Source organism: Lontra canadensis, unplaced genomic scaffold, assembly GCF_010015895.1.
Source record: "Lontra canadensis isolate GAN:19392208 unplaced genomic scaffold, GSC_riverotter_1.0 scaffold182, whole genome shotgun sequence".
Lineage (NCBI taxonomy): Eukaryota > Metazoa > Chordata > Mammalia > Carnivora > Mustelidae > Lontra > Lontra canadensis.
In genome coordinates, this window is record NW_022631176.1 from 1,532,372 (window position 1) to 1,554,062 (window position 21,691).

The 21,691-nt window shown below is 49.2% G+C and overlaps 1 protein-coding gene across 4 annotated transcripts in view; it reads right to left on the reverse strand.

Annotated features, from left to right (window-relative positions):
* The window catches only part of RIMBP2 (RIMS binding protein 2), an 88,159-nt gene extending 85,117 nt beyond the window's left edge, over positions 1–3,042 (reverse strand). For all 4 annotated transcript variants that reach the window (XM_032846883.1, XM_032846882.1, XM_032846885.1 and 1 more), the window contains exon 1: positions 2,953–3,042. The gene's annotated coding sequence lies outside the window, so the exon portion shown is untranslated. The remainder of the gene's footprint in view (positions 1–2,952) is intronic.
* Positions 3,043–21,691: the final 18,649 nt, after the last annotated feature.

Consider the following 21,691-nt stretch of genomic DNA (forward strand, 5'->3'; position numbering starts at 1 on the left):
ACCCCCCCACAAATCCGGTGCTCTGCAGGTCAATACTTAATTCAGCGACAGGAACCATCCCGGCCTCTTCGCCTCCCCTAATGCCCCCTGGGACACACACACCCACCCCAGGGACAGTCTGGTGAGAACTGCTGTTTCTGATGCCTTCCCTCTCCCCGCCCCGTGCCCATCCCTATTCCTATCTCCACCCCCCCTACCCCATCCCATCCCATCCCCGCCCCCATCTCTCTCTCTCTCTCACGCAGCCAGCCCAGGCACCGGGCAGAAACCCTGAGCCTGCAGAGTGCAAGGAGGGCCAGGGCAGAGCCCATGGCTGAGTCTCCCTGCCTTCTCTCTGAAAGCCCTGCTATTCCCGTCCGTGTGGGTGAGTCACTGGACGCCCTCACACACCTCTCCAGAGCAGAAAGGAATACAAGCTCATGGCTGGGCCTCACAGCCTTGTTTAAAAGGCCAAGGCAGAGAGGCAGCATAGGAAGACGTCTCCGACCTTCAGTGAAAACACGCTGGGTTCTGTGAGGGTCCTCCGGGAGCTGGGTTGCCCGTGGGCACAGCCACGCAGCATGTGCAGGAGAGGAGAGCTCGCCTGGGCGGTGATGCCCAAGGGCTCTGACTCTAACCCTTTGCTGACCAGCAGCGGCCACGCCGGACGCCCCCGGGCAGGACCATCTCCCTTGCTTCTCTTCCATCTCAGTGCCTTCGCCAAGCTGCGAGCACCACTCCAGCCCAGAAGGCCTGCCTGGGCGCGGATAGAAGTGCACATGGGGCGAGCAGAAGAGAGAAAACCATCCCAGGTTCAACGGGCCCTGCAGCCACCTCCCACCAGCCCTATTCTCAGCCTGCACCTGCTGCCTGAAATACCAGCGCGACTTCACGTTTCTGTTCCTGCTTAAGTAAAAATAGTCCCGGGCAGAGGGAGTCGCTAAGCCTCCTGAGGCATTCGTGCTTCAGTGGGACTGAGTTTATCAGAGCCTCTCCCAAGAGCAGATCTGGGAAGAAAGAACACAGAGAGAGCAGGGGCTGGTGGGAGAGGGGGGAAAGGGACTACACCGAGGGCTGAGACACGCTGAGCACACAGCTCTTTAGAAAATCGTGTAAATACACATCACCTAAAATCGAGCCCTCCAGGCCAGTTTAAAACATACAGCTTGGTGGCACAAGACAGTCACACTGCTGTGCAACCATCGCCTCCATCCATCTCCAGAGTTCCCTTCGTCCTTCCCAAACTGAGCCTCTGTCCCCACGAAACGTTAGCCCTCCCTTCCCAGCCCGTGGCTCCCACTGCTCTACTCTCTGTCTCTGAGGATCTAGGTCCTAGGGACCCGAGTGGAAGCACACAGCATCTGTCTTTTGGGACTGGCTTGTGTCCCCAAGCATAACGTCCCCAAGGTTCATCCATGTGATTGCAGGTATCAGAATGTCCATCTTTTGAAGGCTGGGTAGTATTTCATCGGAAATAAAGACCACGGTCTCTTTTTCTGCTTAGCCGCTGAAGGATACTTGGGCGGCTTCTGCCTTCTGGCCAGTGTGAGCGACGCTGCTCGGGACGCTGGTGTACTGATTTCTCTCCCAGGCCTTGCTTCCCATTCCTTTGGGTATCCACCCAGAAGCAGAAGGACTGGATCATACGGTCGCTCTACTTTTGATCTTTTAAGGAGCCGCCATCCTGTTTGCTACAGCAGCTGCCCCATATTTCCCACCCCATCAACAGTGCACAAGGGTTCTAATTTCTCCCCATCCTTACTAACCCTTGTTATTTTCAGAAAAGCACATATTTTTTTAAAAATTGGCCAACCGGAAGGCAGAAAAGTAAGTGTCAAATCAAGAAAGTTCCCATTTTGGGGGGAACTGTTAGAACTCGATGTTAGAACTCTTTGAGGTATGCATTCGCGTGGCTGTGAAACGAGCAACCACAGTCTGCTGGTCAGTCATCCCCACCCACTGGTCCCCTCGGAGCACCTACGATACGGGCTGTTACGGCCACCGGGGACACACGGGTGAATACGACAGCAAAAGCTTCTGCTCCCTGGGAGCCGGCATTCTCACAGTGGGGAGATGGACACAGAATTGCAGATGCGTGATCGACTACGTGATCAAAGATACAAGAAGACAAAACCAGTGAGGTCACGGAGACCAAAGGAGGAGCGAGGAATGGGCACATATCATGCAGCCACGGACAGCCTTGCTGAGAAGGTAACCCTTCGGAATGCGTGCCAAGAAGGCAGCAGGTCTTTGACGGTGAGAAGGTAGGATTCTAAGCAGAGGAACTTACTGAGTGCTGAGACAAGCTTGGTGGACTGAGCGACAAAAACGTCAGAGTGGCCAGAACCTCACAAGTCAATGGCAAATGGGCAGGTCAGGTTGAACAAGATGGTGCCATGGGGAGGCACGTCACTCTCGTTTATGGCAGGCGTTGGAAGGCTGCTCCAAGGAGCTTCGTCAGCTGGTCCTATCACTAAGGACGCCATGGAGGTGGGACAAGCGATGTTTTCGGCCTCGGGAATGGAGAAAGTGGTGGCCTGGAGGCTATGACAGAGATGGAGACGATGGGGAGGGGAGGTCTGACGTGGCTTGTTGGTGGACGAGCCCGATGCAGGTGTGAGGTCAGAGAAGAATCCAGATGGCTCCCAGCACCTTGCCCCCCGCAGGTGGGTGGATGGCAGTGCCACGGACTGGGGCTGATAAAAGCTGGGGGAGGACTGGAATGAGAAGGTCTGGGGGACACCAAGGGGTCTGCTTTGGCCTTGTTAAGGACACGATCCCAACAGACTTCCAGGTGGAGATCACCAGTGGACACTGACCGCGACACCACTGAGTGCTTTGTGCAGGCATCACGTGAAGGAACAGAAGAGGTGTGACCGAGGAGCTGGCCACCCACGCACTGGGTGGCATTATGTGATGTCCTCTGGCCCCGACACGCCCCTGCCACCCCGCCGCCACTCTCTCCCTCCTTACCTTGTCAGGCTGCCAGGCCCTTGCGGGAAGGCCAGCATCATGTGGTCTCAGGCGGTGCTGCCGCTGGACGGCATCCTTCAGTGCATCTTCCTAGGACAGAAGGAAAGAGCTTTGTGAGACGACCCCCCGGATTTAGGGATGTGGCAGGGCCTGGTGGCTAAGAGCTCCGATTTGGAGGTAGCCCCGGGTTGGGGGTGATGCTGCAGTGCAGAAGCGTGTGATGTGGGGCGAGCTGCTTTGTTCCGTCCGAGCCGTGAGTGTCCTGTCTATAAGATGGGAGTAACCGTGCTCCACAATGATGCTACAAGGATACAGTGAAATAATATGTATTAAGTACATCGTGAGGTTCCCAGCAAACAAATCAACCCCAACATGTGGTGACCTTACCTGCTTTAAATATCTGTATCCCAATGAGGCAATCTTGTTAAGTCAAGCTCTGACCTGACACTTTCCTCACAAACACTCCTCCAAACACATTCCCATAACAAATGCTAGAGAAAATTTTGAAGGGTTTGTCCTGCTCAAAAATGAGGTTAAAATCTCTGAGGATGAGGAATGGCTAGAGCCCCAGTGGCAAGCAGGACTCTGGGACCTTCCAGATTCTCCACCCAGACACAGGCACAGAATTGGGAGTCCAGGTTTGGTTGGGTTGGTTTTCTAGTATATGTGGGACGCAGAGTTCCCACATGAGGCAAGAGATCTGAGCAGAGCTTAGTGCCTGACCTGAGGCTGGCCCAGCCCCCAGCCAGCAAAGAGAGCTGAAAGTAATTGATGTCTGCCCAGAGTTCTAGCTTATGTGAGGTAATGCACCTGGGGAAGCAGAGGGAGCAGCCCCCTGGCTCGGTGTCTGCCCTGGGTTATGCCCTAATATCACCTAGTGTGGGAACTGAGCTACCGGTAATAAAACCTAATTCAAGACTGGGGAATTAGGTAATAAAACCTAATTCGAGACTGGGGTGTGGTGTAGTCACTGCAAGGAGGTCAGTCAGATAGGGTGGGTGGGACTGAGCACGGAAAGAGAAGCTGGAGGTAAAACTCCCCATTAAAGAAAAGTCTGAAAATAGAAATTCCAAAACAATTTTTAAAAAATGAATAAAAAAACACCTCACAGTACTGAACAGATCCAATAAAATCAATAATCAGGATGCATTTACTCCAGAGGAAATAAAAATAATAAAGCAATCTGAAAATGACTTCAGTAAGTACACTGAGGGTTCTCCCAAAGGGGAAAGAAGGGAGGTCATCCATCCAAAAGGAAAAAGAAGGAGGCAACAGAGACAACGAACGGCCATAGCAGGAGGCGTCTGGCGACACATCAGCCTCCAGCAGTCAAGCCTGCCATTTCCCTGTTACCCCATCCTTCAGGTCACTCCCTCGGGTCTTGAACTCATCCGGCAACTCTCCTTTATCATACCTTGAGTGCTCTGGTTTTTTGTTTCATTCATCCTCCCAACAGGAGAGGGGCAGGGTCCTGTGGATTCAGACACTTTCCCCCAGGAAGGAGGCTCCTTCTGGCTATTCCCAGGTCCCATATTTTGGTCAACATCCCTTCCACTCCACCACCATCAGCAGGAGCTCCTTCACTCTTTGGTGCCTGCCTCATTTCCATGGTGATAAAACACAAGGAAGCAAATGCCACATGCCTTGGCCACACACCGTACTAGTGGTATTTTGCTCCAGGAACCATGATTCCTCCACCTACAGGAACGAGCTTGATCATGTGGCCATCACACTGCTTCCTTGGGAGATATTCTCCGTAACACTGGCGATCTAAAGGGGGTTGGTGTACTCATCGAAACACCCGAGTCTTGACCTTGGAGACTTCTGATTCCCGGCAGTCAACAAACACAGCCATATCTCAGAGGATCAGAGGAGACACTCAGAGGTCCTAGGGGTTGGAGTATGGATTCTGAGGTCAAACAGCTGAACTATAGCCTCTAGTCTTCCCCTTGCAACCTGCGTGGTCTCAAGTAGGCTGTCTGACACTTCCACACTTTCTGAGATCTAAGGATGTAAAAGTGCCTACTACCCGACCGGGAGGCGTGGAGACACCATGCAGTAATTCTCACACAACCCTGAGCACACGATCTTGGCTCAAATGGGTATCCCTTCCCTACCGCAGACACCACATTTGCCTATATCTCCCCATCTCCCACGTTCCACCACCAATCGACATCTCCTCTCTCTGCATTGCACCTAGGAGAGTGGGCTGCAGGAAAGGGACATCGGGAAGGGGAATGGTGCTGGCCCTCTCACCCAGTTATCTGGGGGCTATAGAAATGGTTCGTCCACTTGTTTTGTTTATAGTCCTTCTCAGTGACTCGAGGGCAGCAGCTTAACCTGATGAAATCAATCTTCCCAAGAAAACAAGCTCAGGACCTAAATCCTGTCCAGGAAGCACCGATCCATGGTGTCCCCATGCCAAGAGAAAGACCCACCCCCCTGTCTGGAGGACGGCATTTCTCCACATCGGTCCAAGCATGAACAGGCACTTCGGGCACCACTTAGTTTACTGCCCCTCCCCCACTCCCCTGGAAGAAGCCAACCGCACAGAGGCAGCTGCTATAAACAAAACCATCCCGAAACAATCCTCCAACCTACACTGAAATCATCACAAAATACCCAAGCTAGGTGCCAAAGTGCTTTGGGTAATGATGCCGAAAGAAGCCTGTTCACTGACAGAAACACCCAGCAAAGGCCCGAGGAGGAGAGAGAAGATACCAGTGTGAGCCTGCAAAGACTGGGACTCACTGCCCACTTTATGGACACCTCGCTTTATCCGCACTTGCTGTTTACCCCCTGAGAAAGCCTAGAGATAGCTGGGGGCGGGGGGCGATGGGGCAAGTTGCTGGGGGGGGGGGGCTCCTGTGGTCTTGTCCTGCGTACTACAGTCACTGCAGACGGTACCCCTTGTCATAATGGGCCCAAGGCCACCCTGACATGCATGTATTTGCAGAACTTAGGGGAAGATTCAGAAAATGCCTGCTGTTCATGCTTCTGATCCTATTAAGATGCTGAGAAGTGAGAAGACTTACCCTGGAAGCTCTCATCATTGACACCGTGCAGGACCAGAGCTGCCCACCTGGGGATGCTGTCCCCGCTCCAATTAAAGGGCTCCTTTCTGAATTAATCAGCACCACCAAAGAAATGCCACCAAGCAAAATACAGATCACCTTGTGTATTGGTCGCATGCTTGAGACCAGCAGGCCCCCAAAAGATGTGGGCTTGTGGTCGCAACACGACAAAATGAGTCTCCCAGCAGGCGCGGGTGGCACTGGCTATGACAATTCTCAGGAGAGGGAGGAGGAGGAGGACAGGGTAGATTTAATATAATCTGACACTCTTGTCTGAGTAGCAAGGCTTTCCACAGCCCAGGGTGAGCAGCCAGCCACACCGGCCCCTCGGACGCCAGGTGCACATGCACCATTCCGTGCCACAGCGTAAGTCATGCCCCCATTGCCGTCCCCGGCTGTGCAGGTGCAGCACTGGTGACTCGGGACCACATCTGAGAGCCGGGATCTGAGTTTGACGACACACACCCACGGCCTGAAGACGAGGATCTGGTGACTCACACATCACCAGGACGGAGATAATGAAGAACTTTCCAAACACCACTGCATGAAATCACCCCCTAGCTCTGCGCTCCTGACCTGAAATAGCGGCGTGAAGAGAGCAAGGCCAGCACCAGTGTATTTGCTCACTCTGCAGGGGTTTCACGGATTTGCTTTCCTCGGGAGGGTCTGAGCATCGCCATGGGAACAGGGGAGCCTTAAGCCCTTTAAAGTGTGTGAAGTCAAACAGAGTCAGAGGGTTTCAGGTTTACCGAACAGGAGGTGCATGGTGAGACAGGGCCTGCCCTGTAAGAACCAAGACGCACGGATGCTTTGTTGAATCCGACTGTCTTCAAGCACACAAGGGAAGAGGAGCAAAGGTCTCCACTCCACTTCTTAGAGGAATACACAGAAGTTAGGACCAGCTCCAGCCGGCCCAACCAGAGTTCTGGGATCTGATTTGAGGACCACAGGGACCCTGTACCCAGAGAACCTCCCTCAAATGGCAACTGCAGGAAGAGCCAGTTACACCGAGTATTTTGATCTGTTAATATCCACTAATGCATTAATCTGGAATAGGCTTATTTCATTTTTTATCTCCTCTTAAGCAAAAATATAGGAGAAAAGAATAATTTCTGATAACAATAAGAGAGAAAGAGAAGGACCCAAGCATACAAATTCAAACACCCCAGGGAGTGAGCAGGCAACATAATGGGGTAGGCTGGCCCAAAAAGAAGGATATTCTAGAGTGATAAGAAATGCAGTGATTGGAAATGCTCATGCCCATCTAAAGAGGTGAATGGCAATCCGGCTCCAGCAAGTGGGAAGGGAACCCAGCTGGTCCTGGTTCTTGGGAGCTGGAAGTCTGGGTTTCTATCTGAAACATCCCTGTTTTTAAATCTTGGCTCTTAATTCAGATAAAACATACACTGTGCACTCCTTCCCATAACAGATATGTCTACAGGTTGAGTTAGCTTATAAATTGGGCATTTTGTTAAAAAAAAGTCAGACCTGATGAGAATAAAAGATCTGTGGGGTGAGGTCGGGGGGTGTTAGGTGTAGGCAGGATGGGGTGGGGGTGCATTCCCTGTGTGTGAGAAGAGAAAGAAGATATAGGGTCACCAAAGATAAGTTTGCCCACTTGTGCTTACCTCCTCTGTTGCCTTGGCCACCCACTAAGGACTGAACTCTGTGCCCCCAGATTCAGATATTGAAGGCCTAATCTCACCTTATGACTTTATTCAGAGACAGAGCCTTTAGGTAAGTAATTAAATGAGGTCACAAGGTGGGGCTTTCATCCAGCAGAATCCATGCCCTTATGAGACGAGGCAGGAGAGCGCTCTCTGCATGTGCGTCGAGGAAAGGCCACATAAGGACACACCTTGAAGGGGGCCACCCAGGAACCAGGAGCAAAGCTCTCACCAGACAGCAGCACCCTGAATTCCAGCGCCTGGACTGAGAGAAGATGAAGCTTCTGCTGCCCAGTCTGTGGAGGCTTTTTACAGCTTCACAAGCTAAGATGAGACACCTGCCTCAAACGGGGAGGTGTGGCTGGAGCGTCCCCCCAGGTTCCCGAGAGCAGCTCTAGGGCTAGGTGAGGGGCACCGGATCTTCAGAAGGCCACCTCCCTGCACCATGAGCTGTAATTAAAGCCACATTTCAATGGTAAGATGACCACTTTCCCCGGAGGGAAACCAAGACGTGGGAAACACTCTGTCATGACTTATCAGTCCCCTTCACTTCAGTGACATCCTTCAGTGTGTACGTGTCAGGCACAGGGCTCCCTGGGCGCTCTGGAAACAGCAAGTGAGAGACAGCCCCTCCTCACAGGTGTGGCCAACAGGGACCCAGGCCCCATGGTACAGGGTCATGTATGCTATGACAGCAGAAAGGCAGGTTGTCAAGGTGGGAAATAAAATTGCCGACCTGAGATAATGAAAAGTTAACAAAGGTCACACAGACAGAGACAAATGACTTCCTATGTGCTTAAGAATCAAAGACCTGAGGGATACCAGGATGGCTCAGTCAGTTAAGCATCTGCCATAGGCTCAGGTCATGATATCAGGGTTGTGGGACTGAGCCCTGCGTCAGGCTCCACATTCAGCGGGGAGTCTGCTTCTTCCCCCTGCTCTCTCTCTCTCTCTAACAAATAAATAAATCTTTGGGAAAAAAAGAAAGAGTTTGCAGGACATTGAAAGATCAGTGGCAGGAACAGTGAATCAACATTCAGCCAACTGCCAAATGGCACTATCTTTTCTATAAAGGAATATTTAAGAAAAATAATACCTGACATATTAAATTACAGAAAGTTTGAATTTGGAATTTATTGTCCTCATGCATTTGTTTCTCTCAAATATGTTCATTCATTTTGGTTTTAATGGTTTAGGGAAGCTATAAAAATTTTATAAACCAGTTTTATCACTGGGCACATGTAATTATGTTACGAATTATAAATATACCACTGTAATAAGTTTGAGTATAATATAGAAACTATGTAGTTATAATATGCAAGTCTAGTAAAATCAGGTTGTAATGACTATCAATTATAATAACAGATACTAAAAATAATTTAAGTCAACACTGGGATGTGTTTTTCTTTCTGAAAAGTCTTCACAAGTGGTTCTTGCCTAGAGGCACAGCTAGGAGGATGGAGGTTTGGAAGAAGAAGGGATTGCATGTGTGTTGCATGTGTGTGTATGTGCACATGTGTGTACGCATGTGTAAGAGGGGTTTGGGGGTGAGAGCTTTTGAAACAAAGTAAGAGGAGAAGAACGGAAGGAGTCCTTTGCCCCTGTCCGGGGTGCTGTCCATGGTGCTGTCCATGGGGCGCTCCAGGACGCTGTCTGGGGTCCTGACCCAACTCCTGCCCCTTAAGCTCAACGCCAGGACTATTGGCTAATCATCACGTGATATGGAGAAATCACTGGGACCTGGAGGACATGGGTTTGAGGCCTAATTCTAACACCTACTGAGTGTCGATTTGAAAGACAGAATGCATAGACACGCACTTTGGAAAACTGGGAAGGGCCATTTGAATGTGAGAGATTGTTATGGCAATAAACAGACGGTTACTGAAACAACTGTATCTGGTTTCCTATAATGCTCAGGTCTAGGGAGGAGAGAGACAAGCCTCTGAGTTCTTTTCTTTATTCAGGAAGATCTATAAATGTGCACTTGCCTTAACTACGACAGACATACGCACTTCCAGACCTGTGTGACATTCAGGCATACTACATATGCCAATAATGCAATTACAGAGAAGCACTGTGCTATTTAAAAGCTATTTTTCTAACATGGGTTAGAGACAAGCTCAAGTGGAAAAATATAACATGCTAAGCAGGTTCTAACGTAAGCTTATGAACCAGAGAAACATCTGAATTTTAAATAAAGCTTCTCTCCATAAATGTATTTCATCAACTTGCATTTACTTGGAACCTATGCTCTGTCCTACTAATGGAAAATAAACACAGTCACTTATTTATGAAAATAAGTCACAGTCAAAAATTTGCTTTTTTCCCATTGGTCACTCTCATCAGAACACAGGCTCCCCCAAAGACAGCTCTTCTCCACCAAAAACAATGCGGTTGAACCTATGAGAATTCGTCTGCATAGGATTCTCGAGGTTGGGGAGCAAGGGGAGAGGAAGGGTAAACCGTTAACATGCCACCTGTCCCAGGAGACAGAAAAGCTGGGACTCTCCTACACTGTTGGTACAGATGTAAAATGGTGTACCTGTTATGGAAAAGTTTGATGATTCCTCAGAAAAGTGGAACCGAATTACCAGAGTAATCCCACTCCTGGTATACACCCCAAAGAATTGAAAATGGGTATTCAAACAAATACTCGTATATGAATGTTCAGAGCAACACTATTCTCAATAGCCAAAAGATGGAAACAACCGAGATATCCAGCCTCTATAGACAGATAAGCAAAATGCAGTTTAGCCACTCAACAGAATACTATTCAGTCATAAAAAGGAATGAATTGAGACACCCACTACAACATGAATGAACCTCAAAGACACGCTGGATGAAAGAAGCCAGTCATAAAATACTCCGTATTGTATACATTTAATATGAAATGTCAAAAACAGGTAAATGAGACCGAAAAGGCCCCCTGACGGTGGTCAGGGGCTGGGTGAGGAGAGGGTACACAGTGGCGGTTAATGAGCACGGGATCTGCTTTGGGGTGATGAGAGGGTTTTGGAACGAGGTAGAAGTAGTAATTGTACCACATCATAAAGGTACTAAACACCACTGAATCATTCACCATAACACGGTGAGTTTTATGTTGCAAAGGGTGTCCCCCATTCCTCCTGAGACAGAGCCTGAAGTGAGGCAAATATGTCCCCAGCCATGTGTCCACAAGCATCTTCCCTGAGGGTTCTTGGGACAACCAGTCCCCAGAAGTAAACCACCACCATGTATGGTCCTCAACCAACAGAGAGCAGTCTTCTCCAATTCCAGTGGGAAAGGCCAGCCCCTGCTAGGTCTATCTCCAATACAGCTCCTGCCAAGGGGACTCTCAGGGTCATTTTTCCTATATGTGATTTCGACATAACATGCTGACTTTAGAATTGAATCCCTGCATAGAACGCGTCTCTACCCTATACTTGTTCAGCATATACAATGCAAATTATTTTATAAACTGCATCCTACCTAACCTCAAAAAAGAAAAAAAAAGGATTCAAAGATGCCTGTAATAAAGATATTTATACGGGGCACCTGAGTGGCTCAGTCGGTTAAGCAGCTGCCTTCAGCTCAGGTCATGATCCCAGAGTTCTGGGATCAAGCCTCTGGTTGGGCTCCTTCCTCACTGGAGAGCCTACTTTTCCATCTGCCTGCTGCTCCCCTGCTTATGCTCTCTCTCTCTCTCTCTTGCTCTATCTCAAATCAATAAATAATATTTATAAATAAAAATAAAATATGCAATAAGGCAGTGAAGAATAGTGATTTTTTAAAAATAAAAAGAACAATATGTAGAAAAATGTATGCCCAGGAAGTCACATAAAGATTTTTACCCATGGACTGAATATCACATTTAAGTACTGAGCTTGCCAGCTGCCAATATGAGAAAGAAAACCTATCAATTATAACTTAGTTAATGTAAAGGATGGGCCTCCTAGGATCCTTCTACAAGTAACACAGCAACGTAAAATATTTAAGTGCCTTTTTTAAAAAAAGCATTCTGCTTTTGCAAGAGATGACTTATCAGTATTGTCACAATATGGCACTACTTCCTAGAGAGATTCTGAGCTCCATACTCTCTCTCCAACCGTACTTTCTCTCCAGCCATACTCTCTCTCCAGCCACTAAATCTCAAATTCTTTACCACAAAACCCTTGAGCTATACAAGCAAATGAAAATGGTCCTTCTACAATCTGTCCCAATGAGGCAGGGTTAGGCTGCAAATTCAGACAAGGAGCTCTCCACATTTCCCAGACATTGACTTGGTAAGGCAGACTTTCCCCTCCCCAAAGACAGACCACTTCCATTAATAGCGACAGACTTTGCCTTATGACTCGGGGTCCCCCAGGTGTTAGAAAATATGTTCTTAGTTATAGAGCCACACCTGTCTTCCCTGTGGTACATCCGATGCCACAGAAAATGGACCAAATTCCTTTTGCACCATTTTTGGATATTTTAAAATTAACTTTTTTGATGAAAACAGAGCATCATACACAAAAGGGCACAAATCCCAGACATAGAATTCTGCTGGTTTTTACAAAGTGCTCACATCAGCATAATCACAGTCCAGATCGAGAAATAAACCATTTATAGCTGCCCCGAATTTCTCTCCTGTCTCCTCCCAGTCAAGACGCTCCCAAAAGGTAACCACCACTGAGACGTCTAGCTTCACAAAGTCGTTATGCCCCTTCGTTAGCTTGATGGGGACGGAATGGAAACATCTTTCTGGGGTCTAGATATTTTCATCAGTATTTTGTCCACGACTCATCCACAGGTGTGAAACAGCAGCTTTGCTTGACTTCACCCCTCATCTCGCGCATAAGTATTCCAAAATCCGCTCATTCTTCTTCAGCTGTTGTTGGACACCGAGGCTGACTCCAATCTGGAGCCTTTAAAAATAATGCTTCAAAGAACACTCCTGAACACAACTCTTGGTGCCCAGGATTTGTTTAGGGATGCAGCCGCTGGACGATGACCTATGCGTGCATCTAGGTTTTGTAGAAATTGCCAGAGAGTTTGGGGCAGCAAGGAGTGTTGGGAGTCCGGTATCCCCATGTCCTCAGCGACCTGTGGCACCCATGGTTCCCCATCCGCCATGCTGGCCATGCCAGTGGGACATAGTGGCGCCCTTCAGATGTACCAAGATAGCAAACCTCACCAATGTCATAGCTCCCTTCTTCTAGAAGTCAAGGGATGGTGGTTTCAGAAGTTCTGGCAGAGATGACCCTACAGAGAAGACTTGAAACTCTTCAAAAAAAAAAAAAAAGCTGCCCCCAAAAGCCTTGGGGTCACATGGGCACATGCAGCAACCCGGGGCTGATGGTCAGAGGTGGTTGGGACTGGGGCAAAGAGAAGGGTGTCTGCCCTCTGAGGAAAGGTCCCATTACCCAGCCCCAGCCCCAGTGAACGTGGGCAAGCATCACCACCTCTTCTACTTTTTAAGAGAAACGAGTTTGAGCTGAAACTTCTCCAATTTAGAAAGCTGGGAACTAAAGACAGCCTGTCTGAGACCCGTTTGGGTATGGGCCACCCCTCACCGGCTCCGCTCCACAGCTGGGCCAAGTCACGCTCACCCCTCCATGGAGCAGACCTCAGGCAGGCTCCCCTCCACGGGGGACTCTGAGCTTCCCAGTCCCCTCCATCATGATGCCAGTGCCCAGCTCTCAAAGGGGACCGTCCCACCTGCAGGCAGATGGTCTCTGGATCAAAGAGTAGATGCTACTCGTTTTGCTTCTCTGAACTTCGTGTCCCCGAGTTCCTTTAACTCAAGGGTTATTTTTAGAAGAGTAAAGCGACACCCTGCTTCTCCCTCTTGAGTGAACCACATCCCGCTCCAGCAAGGATCCACTGCCAGCAACACACCCCCTGTGAATATAGACAGACAGCTGTCACCCCGCATGCTCTGGGGCTCGGGAGCACGGAAGCAGAGCGTGGAGTCCAGACGGCACTCTGAGGGTCTCTGCTCGGCGAGTGTCTGAGCCTGGCCATGTCTCCTGCGGTCTCTGACTCAGGGAAAGGTTGCAAGTGAGTTGGCCAAACCACCCGCAGAGTCACTTAGCTAAGCTTTTCCCAAACCGAGTGTGTTTCTCTGATAATTTTAGGTGGTGCCCGGACCTGGCATTTGAAATAACTGTCTCATATCCTGGCAAAGTTACCCCCGTCCTCAGCCCTGGAAGTCCCCCTGCAGAGCGTCTCAGCAGGTCCTGAGACAAGCTCCTGGGTCAGCTCATCTGCAAACAGAAAGTGGGCCGCAGGCTCTGAGCCATGGGCAGGCCCCCACACCCAGAACTTCAGGGACGGCCTTCTATTTTATATCCCTCCAGTTGGATTAAATATATAATAGGCAATACGGGTTTTCATGTCATAATAGTGATATAAAGATCCTTTAAAAAATGACATTTAGCGTATAAGTGAAATGGTTTGAACGTATTAATCAATAGCGTATCTTGGGAGGCCAGCAGTGACGGTGACTCTGGGATGACAGGAATCATGACTAACGTCCCACCAGGCACTGAGCCAGCCACCGTCACACAGAAAAATCCATTGATGCCTTGCAGCAAGCCCATCGATGGGTCTGCAAATGTTGGATACATGTTTGTATCCATTTTGCAGATAGAGAAACTGAGGCATGGGACAGTCATGTGACAGAACCAGGGGTGTGTGGGAGAATGGGACAGATAAAGACAGACTGGCTGTGGCGGGGAGGGGACATTGTCACCTACTTTCATATAATTGCGGGTCAAAACAGTATCATCCTGTGGTTACCGCTTTCTGAAATGCAGAGCAGTCCAGAACAAGCTGACACTTTTCCTGCCTATATGTGACAATGATTGGCTCAATAGATCCCAAAATAGAAGCTCCAGAAGGAGGACCAAGCTCTTGCTTGGTTTTATGAATCCTCTGGTAACAGTTTCCAGAAGGGCTTGGAAGTCTTAGTTAACCATTAAAAAAAAAAAAAAAAAAGTCACCATCACACCACAATGACATGACAGTGTCTGGACTTTATTTGGGGCACTTAGGCTGACTGGCTTGCACAGTGGTGGCCCCCAGGTCAGCCCCAGGACAGGGCCCTAACTCACAAGATGCATCAGGTCTGTGCCAAAGAGCCAGGCAGGCGCCATATTGGCTGTTGCGTTTTCAATTTAAGTTACTTTAAATCAAATAAAATTGCAGGACACAGAGCTTAATTCCCCTCCTCTTGCATGTGGGCTGGACTCTGAGCTGTTTTCAAAGACCAGAACGTGGGAGGAGGATAGCTATCTGTCGTGGAGAAACCCGGCAGACACGGGGTCGACCACATGAGCAAGGCCAACCTCCCCAAGGAGACATGGCACTCTTCTCTGTGATTCCCCCCACCCTGAACCTATAACCCCAGTCTAACCATGAGAAGAGTCAGACAATCCCAAACTGGGGGAGACATCATCAGAGCTTTGGCCAACACTGTTTGGAAGTGTCCAGGTTACAATAAACAAGGGGACACTGAGAAAGTCTGGCAAATTCGGATGGACTGAGTTGGCAGGGTGACTGAGTACAGGGTCGTGTCCTGACGGGATCCTGAGATGGGACACCAGTGCCATCAGGCATCCTGGTCCTGGCTGTAGCTACATGCAGTGTGAACAGGGCTATGGGTCTGCAAATGTTGGGATCAGGCCATGATTTGCCCCAGAAGTTTTCCTTCCTGCCTCTATCACTGACATTCTGAGCAGAACTTACATTGCCCGAGTCCCATTCTGCCCCTGGCAGTGCCCAACACAGGGCATGGGGCTGGGAAGAAGGCACTTGGATCAGGCCCAAAGTACCAGGTCAGCAAAGCTCTAGAAAATGCAGGTTGAGACTCAGTTTGGAGGCCCTCGGCTCTCCCTCCCGCTGCCTAGCTGTGTGCTGTCAGCAGCTTACTTAATGTCACCAGGAGAAATGAGCACCGTGACCCATACCCTTGCGGGGTTGTTGGGAAGATTGAAATAACCAGTCCACACGAAAGATCCTGGCACATATTAGGGAGAAAATAAATGTAAGTTTCTGATCTCCCCGTGCAGAATTCTCCACCCAGGGTGGACACAGGCTGCATCTCAAACTGCAAAAGAAAATCTTTCCCTCTCTTCAATTCATCAGCCACGGGACAGGAGCAAGCATGCCGATCTTTTCTGATGAGAGAAAAGGAGATTGCCTCTCTGTCTAGCACACAGAAGTCATTAGGGGCTGCACGAGGACTTAGAACTAAGCCCAGGTCATTTTTTTAAAATTGCTCCTCTTGCTCAGGTTGGACTCAAGGCAAAAGCTTTGCTAGTTAAAAGCGAGCTCGTTAATGCTCTGTCTCTCTCCGGATGGAACGGTCAACAAATTTGCTGCTTTCACTCATGGAGGAGGTCGCCAGCCCAAAAGCTGACAAAAGCAAAATCAATGTCTATAGCATCCCTCAAAGTGAAACAAGTTTGGACTTTTCTATTTCTCACGGTCTTGTATGAGGGAGATAACTCAGAATGTGGGCCTGGGAGAGGACTGGAACCACAATGTTTTATGTGGCCCCAAAATATCTAAGTGGTTATCAACATTTAAATATAGGAAAGTCTATGGGGTGCCTGGGTGGCTCAGTGGGTTAAAGCCTCTGCCTTCAGCTCAGGTCATGATCCCAGGGTCCTGGGATCCAGCCCCACATCCAGCTCTCTGCTCAGCAGGGAGCCTGCTTCCTCCTCTCTCTCTGTCTGCCTTTCTGCCTACTTGTGTTTTTTTTTTGTTTGTTTTTGTTTTTTAATTTTACATAGGCTCCACACCCAGCATGGCACCAATACTGGGCTTGAACTCACAGCCCTGAGACCAAGACCTGGGCTGAGACCAACAGTCGGACACTTAACCAAGTGAGCCCCCAGGCGCCCCTAAGAATAAGAAATTTTATAAAAATTGTTTTAAAAAAACAACAATTGATACTTTCTGGTGAAAAAAAGTTGGACAATTTGGCAGCATGGATCTGCATTTCCATTTGGTCACAATAAACAATAAACACACACGGCTTCGTCTTTGACCCCCAACTGTCCGTCCCCATTTCTCGGTAAGGAAACTCACACAGCTGACCCTTTTCAGAGCCCCGACTTTCACCCATGCATTCAGTGCTCTCCCTCCTACACGCTGCCCCCTAGCCCCCAGCCCTGGGCGGAAGGCTGGCCCCGGCCCTTCATCGGTAGGCTGCTGCACGCCACGCCCCTCCGCGCTGTCCTGCATGTCCAAGCGTCCAGCCTGTAGCTCCCCAATGTCTGAACTATAATAAGCAAGCATGTTTTCTGAAGTAGCAAAATAGATGTTGCGGGATTCGCACTGATACAGCGAGTCACGAGCTTTGCAGATCCACTGCAGGGCTGGGCCCTGAGCACCCAGCAAGGTGTGTGTCCCACTGGCTCCCTGTGCCATCCTGGCTAGGCTCTCTGACGCCGCTTCTCCCTCCCATTCTTCTTGGATCTGTTGACGGGGGAAGGAGGGGGTGGCCACTGCTGTGTGGATGTAGCATCATGGGAAGTGGGAGGAAATCGGGGCAGGGTGCTGGGCGGGCTGAGACCTGAGGGTGATAAACCCAGGACGTGCCTGAGGCTCTGCAGCCCCTATGGGGAAGGACATCAATGATCTTCTTTGGCTTTTGACAGCAGGTGCCGGCACACCATGGCCCACATGCCAAATGCAGCCTGCCTCCTGTTTTTGTAAATAAAGTTTTACTGGAACACAGCCATGTTAATTCATGTATAAAGATCCTGATCATTATAGAGCTTTTGGGAGAACATATGTATTCTACTATATTTCTACTATATTCTGGATATATATTATTTGCATATTTTTTGTTTCTTTATTTTTTCCTACATAGCATGGTATATGTGGAGCAGCAGAGCCGGAAACGGTGATTTCTAGAAAATGAGGTCATCTAAGCAGAGACCGAACGAGGAGAAGTAGCAAGCCATGTGGAGATCTCACGGAGGGCATGCCAGGTGGAGGGACAGCACAGCAAAGGCTGAAAACGGAGCAAACCAGGACAGAAAAAGTGAAGAGCACGCGCTAGGCAAGGGGGCCAGGTGTGGGCTCTGGCGGAGCTGGGGTGTTATTCAAAGGTCAAAGATTCCAAAGGTGGAAAGCAGTGAAGGGTTAAGAGAAGGGAAAGGTGGGACCTAGCAGAGGACCCTGAGATGAAGAGGAGAAGGGGGGAATGGATGTGGAAGAGCAGGGACGGTGTGGGCAGCCTCACCGGATGACAGGATTAGGGGATGGAGAGAGGGGAGAGGACTAGGACCTAGGGAAGAGGCCTCCAGCGTGTGCACGCGCCCTCCAGAGCAGGTATCCAGCCTAAGGACCCCGCTAAATTCCTAGCTGACTCCCTCAATTCTCGGGTGCTCTTTGGGCCCGACGTGAATTTTTTATCACGTGAATTTTTATTGCAGAGTATCTGCTTAATCCCTTGTTTTTGTAAACACAGAGAATCCTGTTGCAGAAAAAGAAACTGGCAAATATAATTTGAGGAAAGAGGGTGGTGGATGAGGAGGGGTCCCTGAACTACACAGTTTCAAAGAATTACGAAAGGAATGATCCCGTTCTTATCAAAAAGGATTTCCTCTGCAGGACAAGAATATCCTAATACCCACAGGCAGAGGTGAGCGCCACGAAGCCGCAGCCTGCGTGAGGCGCGTGCATCCTCCAGCTTCCCTGGGGCTCCAGAACGTGACCGGACTTGAATGCTCTTTCATGTCAGAGACGATGAATTTCATCTGATGAGACCCCAGGCCTCCAAGGGGACTTTTTAAATTGCAAAAGGGGAAAACAGCCTTTCTATTTTCAGTAGGAGCAAAACTGGTTTATAAGGATGCTTTTCTCTCTCTCTCTCTCTCTCTCTCTCACACACACACACACACAGAGAGAGAGAGAGAGAGAGAAAATCATGGTCTGCACTGTCATTGTTGTCCATTAATTCACCGAAACAATATCCCCATGAAGCCAGCAATCTAGTCTTCAGACCCTGGTCGGTGACCAGTCTGTGGGGAGGGCTCAGCAGACAGATGCACAGTTTTTTCAGACACAGAATGGAGCTGATGTGTTCACCTTTCCATCCCTCAGGGCTTGGATGACGACATGAGAATATAACGTGGCTTGTCTGCCTCCAGTCTCTGCACCCCATGCTTATCCTTCAAGGCTCTGCCAGGCGTCAGGCTGCAAGGCTCAGACTGGAAGACTAAGAACTACATTTCCCAGACTCCCCTGGCTGTGGGGGTGGTGGGCTCTGGCAGGAAGTGGCAGGTGGAGCCTCCACTCTCCAGGTTCCTTCTTGCCCTCCAGCTCAGGCAGCCCAGAGCCTCACTGGAGCAACACTCCCCAGAAAGCCTGTGCACAGGCTCCACACTCCCAGCCTGGAGGTCACCATAGAACAACCCCATTTTCTTAGGGGGGCCAGATGCTGAGACAGCCCACTCTCCATGCTCCTCGGTTCCAGTGATGCCCAGCTTTCCTTTGCCCTCTGGTCCCAGGGAGGTGGCTGCTTCCTGCGATCGCTAATGTATGGGGTCCTTCCACTCTCCTTTTTTGTTCTTCTAGTTTTGCAACACTGTATCATCAATATCCTGGTTAAGTCTCCTGTGCTAGACCCCTAGAGGCACCGGGTGGTCTGGCAGCACCAGCAGAGAGAATGCAGCCCAGTCCGCAGCCCAGCCCAGGAGGAGCCGCATCTCCGAACATAACTAGCACAACAGCTGGAACAGCTGGGCGGCCTCAAACAGAAGCATAACCAATCAGTTGCAGAGGCTGCAAGTACAAGTCAAGGTGTGTCAGGGTCCTGCTCCCTCCGAAGGTTCTACGCAAGAATCCCTCCTTGTCTCTTCCTGGTGGCTCTCAGCACCCCTTGGCTTGCAGCTGATAAGCTCCGACCTCTGGCTGTGCCCTCGCCTGACATCGTCCCCTGCGTGTCCCTGCATCTCTTCTCATAAGTTCACCAGGGATTCAAGTGTCAGGTGGATTCAGGCCACTTCGCACTCCAACATGACCATCTTAACTAATTGGATCTGCAAAGACCCTATTTCCAAATAAGTTCCCATTCACCGGTTCTGGTGGACATGAATTTTTGGAGGACACCATTCAGCCCAGCACCCCGGGCCAAGAACACCATTCAACACCAGGCAGCCCAGCCAGGGAAGGTCCTTCCACCCAGCAAGTGCACCAACAGCATGGCCCAAGGGCTATCAGATAAACCAAGCAGCCCACAGAAGCATGGCAAAGTTTCTGACACACCAAACTGTCCTTGGAACCAGCCCCTAGAAGCAGGCCAGGACCTGCCTGCTAACCCCACAGAGTGCTCGCCGGCCAAGTCCATTTCCTGTGTTTGAAATCCTTCTTGGTCTTGGGTCCTCAATGACACAATGTATATGAAGCCATTCTGAAAATTAGAAAATTTGACATACACACTAAAGAGCAATTTAGAGAAAGTTCCATGTGCTTATAAATGAATAAATTACTTCTTTTTTCTTTGAAGACCTGTAGATAGTAAGCCAGAGCAAGGGCACTAAAGTATATGTAACAATTTTCTTTTTGAAAATGATAAATTTCAGCAACGCCTGGGTGGCTCAGTGGGTTAAGCCTCTGCCTTCGGCTCAGGTCATGATCTCAGGGTCCTGGGATCCAGCCCCACATCGGGCTCTCTGCTCGGTAGGGAGCCTGCTTCCCCCTGTCTCTCTGCCTGCCTCTCTACATACTTGTGATCTCTGTCAAATAAATAAATAAATAAATCCTTAAAAAAATAAAATGATAAATTTCATTAAAAACAATAATGAAGCCTAGAAAAATAATAGAAAAGAAACATCAGCTGTATTTCTCCCACTTGGTGACATCATTCTTAACATTAAGCTGTATTTACCGCCGCGTCTTTTTTCTCTCCAGGTGAGAGAAAATTAATGCTCATTTTTTGTACAAAATTAAGATCATATTGTAAGTCACTGTTCTAAAACTTAAAACACCAGAAGCATTTCCTTTGGTCATAAACTATTGTCCTAAAATAAATCTGTCTGATCTGCAGTCTGTGCCAGGCACACTCTGCCGTCAAGTCCTCAGTTTACCTGGTGACAGCAGAGACAGAGTGACCGTATGGCCCCCAAAAGGCCCTGAACCTCAGAGCCGTGACTTGGGGCAGTGACCACACGGCCACCCAGAGCATGTTTTCAGGCTTCCGGAGGTGCATTTGCCTCAGAAGCAACTGGGAGAAGCAGGTTTGGCAGGAAGGGATTCTTGGCACTGAGCTGTATGTACTTTGCTTTGTTTCTGACTCTTTCATTTGTAATTAAAACAAAACAACCAAAACAACCCACAAGACTACAAAGTCCTTAACAGCAAAACCTTCTCTTACAGACTCTCTAGGAGCCAGCACAATGTCAAGCTTGGTCCAGCACGCCTTTTTGAGTCCCACACAAATCTCTGCTGTCCAGCATGGCGGCTGCTAGGGCCCTGTCCCTACTGAGCCCTAGCACTGTCCCTACTGAGCCCAGGAACTGTCCCTACTGAGCCCAGGAACTGTGGCTACTGAGCACTAGTACTGTCCCTACTGAGCATTAGTCCCTACTACTGAGCACTAGCACTGTCCCTACCACTGAGCACGAGCACTGTGGCTAGTCCTGACTGAGATGTGCTGTAAGTGTAAAGGACACACCAGATTTTTAAGAATTACTGCAAAAAAAAAAAAAAGTGAAATAAAGTATTAACTATTTTATGTTGATTTCATTAATGAAGTGATAATATGCAAGTTAGGTTCAGTTAAATAAAAATGTATTATTCAAATTAACTTCACCTGTTTGTCCTTACATTCTGTCACGCAGCTACAAGTAAGTTTAAAATTTTATCTGTGGCTGTTTTGCTATCAGACAGTGCTCCTCCAGACCCAGGCTGGGAAGGTGTGGGAGCCGAGCCAGCCTGATTCAAAACAGCCATACAATTTCACATCAATGGGAGGAAAGGAAAGTGCCACTTTGCAGCCCCTGTGAGTAAGCCTGCTTC